General features: G+C 39.5%; 1 long non-coding RNA gene across 1 annotated transcript in view; it reads left to right on the top strand.

The window, feature by feature from the left end:
- LOC107622312 overlaps positions 701–5238 on the top strand; it is a 16004-nt gene continuing 11466 nt past the window's right edge. Inside the window, exon 1 of the long non-coding RNA XR_001616175.2 lies at positions 701–977. This is a non-coding gene — a long non-coding RNA (uncharacterized LOC107622312). The remainder of the gene's footprint in view (positions 978–5238) is intronic.

Below are 5238 nucleotides of genomic sequence, written 5' to 3'. Positions count from 1 at the left end.
CTTGTTGGGAACGTGAAATAGTTGAAAACAAAATTTAAAATTGAGGAACACGGCGTGTGCGTATGCACAGGGGTGTGCGTGCGCACGCTCAGGAGAAGTTCTAAAACGTGTGCGTACGGGTAGAAGTGTGCGTACACACAGTTACCAAAAATTGCAATTCTGTTTGCTCGCACAAGGCGTTCTCGCGCCATCTACAGATTGCCTTTCCCAACGTATGCGTGCGCACAGGTTGTAAACATTCATTAGGTATGTGCACGCACAGGCTGTGCTAGCGCCCTGAGCAGATTGCCTTCCTCTGCATGTGCGTACGCACGTGTCTGTGTATGCGCATAGGTCTAAAATTTCGCAGGGGTGTGCGTGCGCACATACCAAAAATCACAAAATTCTGCAACTCTGTAAAATTTTAGATTTTGACACCAAACTTTGAATGATCATAACTTCCTCTACAAAAATCCAAATTTTGAAAACTGAGGCATAAGTTATGATCAGACAAAGTTCACCAAAAATTAACTTTTACCAAAAGTTCAGAAATTACCAATCTTGCAATTTTCATAACTCAAACCAACCAAAACAATACCAAACTCCCATCTACAGCACAATCTACCCTCTTGGGTCACTTTTCACAATTAATACCAATTTTTCGATCACACTTCACCCTTCTCAAATCTCAATAATCAAATATATATAACATTCCAAGCACCCCCAAAAAAAATGAAATGAATTCTCAAATAATTCGTTTATATGGATCATTCGGGGTTGAGACCAAATATCAAAATAACATTGCCAGAAATAAATGAGATAGTATCTCCATTTATTCATCAAAAAAGGCGAATTCTTTGAAGCCAGAATGGATTTTCCTTGAAATCTAACATAATGAATCAAAGGATCCTTGAAGAATAATAAGGTAGACGAAAAATTATTCGAAAAGACTTCTACAAGATGCTCTATTTTTGTATAGAAATAGATTCGCTCAAAAAGTCATCATATCTCAACATCATCATTTAACAACATCAATAATATCAATTCACTATACATCATTAACCAACCAATCATCAACAACATATAAATTTTCAAACCTATCCTATGGGTCACTAGCCTAAGTGTCCATGAATATTATGTACTGCATAGGAGAAACCAAAACCATACCTTGGCTGATTCCCAATATGCCAAAAAAGCCAAATTGAGCACAAGCAAGCTTTCAATCATAATCTAAGCCACCAAGAATCTCCAACAAGCATCAACAATCACCAACAAGCTCCAAACTCACCATAATCAAGCTATATATATACATAAATCATCACAAATCAACCTAGGGCTCATTATAATTGAAATTTCACAAGGGTTCAAGAGTAAATCACCTTACCCAACAGTTTTAGAAGCTAAAATCACAAGCAATCAAGTGCTAGAGTGTATCTAAACACCCAAAACACAAGATTTCACTCAAAACCAAACTCAAAAATTCGAATTTCACAACGGCACGAAAACTCGGCAGGGAAACTCGTGAAACTTACCACAATAATTAGATAAAAGTGATGCGCTCAGCGAGAGCTTCGCGTAGCCACTGACGGCACGTAGATCGGAGCACCGTAGCTCGAGATATCGCGGATTGAAGTGAGAAGTGAGTAGTGCTTCTTCTCTCTTCTCCTTCTTCTCTCAATTTCTGGTGTGTGTGGTGTCTTATGGCTGAAGGGTTCATTAATGAACCTATATATATGTTGGGCTTGGGCCCAACTTGGGCCCGATCCAACCTGTTAGCGTTTTTAGTCCGTTTGGCCCGACTTTGAGCTAAACCTTTAAAATTTACACCCGGTTTTTCAACTTCTAATATTTTTCTAAGGTTTTAGACTGTTTTCACTTTTTTTCGCGCAATACCGGGCAGACTTGAACTGGTTCAACCAGTTCGACTGCAGGTTCATGGTTTTTCTCAGTTTTTCGCAGAAAATATATTTTCTAACTCAGAAAAAACCTACTGAGTCCAAAAATCATATTTAAATCCTCAAATTCTCATTCTAAATTTTCGGACTCTATGTTGGGCAATATTAATTACTTAATTAAACGATTAATTAAGCTCAGTTCTTACATTCTCCCTACCAAATAAGAAATTTTGCCCTAAAAATTTTAATGATTACCTGAGAAAAGCTCGGGATAATCCTTTCGCATCTTGGACTCCAACTCCTAAGTATGCTCTTCAACTCCTGCTCTCTTCCAAGAGACCATAACTAATGAAACTTTCTTTCCTCGCAGCTTCTTCACACTAGTGTCATCAATTCTCATTGGCGTTACTTGAAATGTCAAGTTCTCCCTCAACTCGACCGACTCAGGCTCTAACACATGAGCCGTATCCAACGTGTACTTACGGAGTTATGACACGTGGAATACCTCATGTAAGTTAGACAAATGAGGTGGCAAGGCTACTTGATACGCCACCGGACCGAATTGCCTTAGAATCTAAAATGGTCCAATAAACCTTGGGTTCAACTTCTTGGTCTTAATCGCTCTTCCAATCCCAGTTATTGGTGTAACTCTCAGAAATACATGCTCTCCCACTTCAAACTCTAACGGTTTCCTTCTCTGATCCGCATAGCTCTTCTGTCGACTCTGAGCAGTTAGAATTCTCTCTCGAATCTTCTTAATCTTCTTAATAGTCCCCGCTACCAAATCAAGACCCAAAACTCTTACTTTACCAGATTCATACGAACAAAGTGGAGACTGACACTTCCGTCCATACAAGGCCTCATATGGAGCCATCCCAATGCTCGCATGAAAACTATTATTGTACGCAAACTCCACCAATGGCATGTAACGGTCCCAACTTCTAGGTTAATCCAAAACACATGCTCTTAGCATACCTTCCAACGTCTGAATAGTCCTCTCCGACTGTCTATCCGTTTGCGGATGATATGCGTTACTGAGACACAGCTTCGTACCGAAAGCTTTTTGGAAAGCTCCCCAAAACCTTGATGTGAATCGGGGATCACGGTCTGATACTATGCTCGATGGCACATCATGCAACCTTACAATCTCTTTGATGTACAACCCTGCTAACTCCTCCATAGAACAGTTCACTCAAATAGGCAGAAAATGAGCGGATTTGGTTAAGCGATCTACGATCACCCAAACCGCATCAAATCCCGACCTAGTCCTCGGTAATCTGGTCAAAAAATCCATCACAATTCCTTCCCACTTCCATTGAGGAATTTCAAGTGGCTGTAACATCCCTGATGGTTTCTGATGCTCTATCTTCACCTTCTGACATGTCAGGCACTTGGATACCACTGTAGCTACCACCAGAACATCTTCTTTAAGTCATAATACATTTTCGTACTTCTGGGATAATAGAAAATCCACTGTTATGAGCTTCTGACAATAAGTCTTGTCTCAAACTCCCGACATCCAGTATGCAGATTCTCTCCTTATATCTCCACAACCCTTCATCATCCTTGGTGAATTTCTTGAGCCTCTTCTCACCAACTGGTTGAAATAATTGCCGAAGCTTTTGCTTATCCTGTTGAGCTCTCTGAATCTCTGTTTTAAATGTACTTGAGATCTGTAACTGATTCAAAAAAGCTCTTCCGGAAACTTCACCAATATCTAGCTTAAGATCCACAAATTTATCCACTAGCTCCTCCTCCTTGATTCTCATCCAAGCAATTATCAAGGACTTTCGACTCAAAGCTTCTGCTACCACATTCACCTTTCCAGGGTGATAACTCAATTCAAAATCATAATCCTTTAACAACTCCATCCACCTCCTCTAATGCATATTAAGCTCTTTCTGATCAAAGATGTATTTGAGAATCTTATGATCAGAAAAGATGCTAAACCTCACTCCGTACAACTGGTGTCTCCAAATCTTCAACGTAAACACAATCGCCGCTAATTCCAAATCATGAGTTGGGTAATTTACCTCATGCGGTCTCAGCTGACGCGATGCGTAAGCCACCATATTCCAGTGTTGCATTAATACGCAACCCAAACCCTTCAGTGACGCATCACAATATACTTCAAATGGTTCATGCGGTTCCGACAAGATCAAAACAGGCGCTGAAGTTAACTTCTACTTCAAAGTTTGAAAACTCTTTTCACACTCCGACGTCCACACAAATAACACCTCCTTCCTTATCAACTTAGTCATCGGTAGTGTAATCCGGGAAAACCCTTCAATGAATCTCCGGTAATACCCGGTTAGGCCTAAGAAACTTCTGACTTCTATCACCGTCATTGGTCTTTCCCATTCCATCACCGCTTCTACCTTAGAAGGATCCACCGCTATTCCTCCTTTGCTTATCACGTGACCTAAGAACTTTACTTCCTCTTTCCAGAACTCACACTTAGACAGATTAGCATACAATTTCCGCTTCTTTAAGATTTGCAACACAATCCTCAAGTGTTCCTCATGCTCTTTCACCGTCTTAGAGTAAACTAAGATGTCGTCTATAAAAACCACCACGAATTTATCTAAAAAGGGACAAAATACTCTGTTCATGTATTCCATGAAAACAGCAGGTGCATTCGTTAACCCAAAGGACATCACCACAAACTCGTAGTGTCCGTAGTGCGTCCTAAATGTAGTCTTAGGGATATCATCCTCTTTCACCCTTATCTGATGGTAACCAGATCTTAAGTCAATCTTAGAAAACACTCCAGCTCCTTGTAATTGATCCATCAAGTCGTCGATCCTAGGCAACGGATACTTGTTCTTCACAGCCACTTTGTTCAACTGTCGGTAATTGATGTTAGGATTTTTGCCAGTAAAGAATTTTATAAAAACAGTCGCGTTGTAGATATAGTCTCTAAACCAACAGAAATCCCTTCGTACAAACGTTTTGGTTGTCACAAGTAACAAACCCCTTTTAAAATTTATAACCGAGTATTTAAACCTCGGGTCGTCTTCTCAAGGAGCTGCAGGGAAGTATGTTCTTATTATTGGTTATGGAGATTGTAAATTGGGGTTTTGAGAATGAGGAGTGAATAGTTTAATTAGAAATTAAAGTAAATGAAGAACAAGCAATTTAAATGGCGAGTAAAATAAATCAATGACTGTAAACAGACTTTTGGCAAGGTATGAGAAATTAGAGGTCCTATCCTAGTTATCCTTATCAATGATGATGAGAATTGAATCTTAATTCCACTTTGTTAACCTTTACTTAGATAAAAGAAGGTCAAGGGATTAATTGGTTTGATCTTCGAATCCTATTTATTTCCTAAGAAAAGATTGGGATTATTGAAGTTCAATTT

Source organism: Arachis ipaensis, chromosome B10 (assembly GCF_000816755.2).
Source record: "Arachis ipaensis cultivar K30076 chromosome B10, Araip1.1, whole genome shotgun sequence".
Classification (NCBI taxonomy): Eukaryota; Viridiplantae; Streptophyta; class Magnoliopsida; order Fabales; family Fabaceae; genus Arachis; species Arachis ipaensis.
This window is presented reverse-complemented; position numbering and strand designations above follow the sequence as displayed.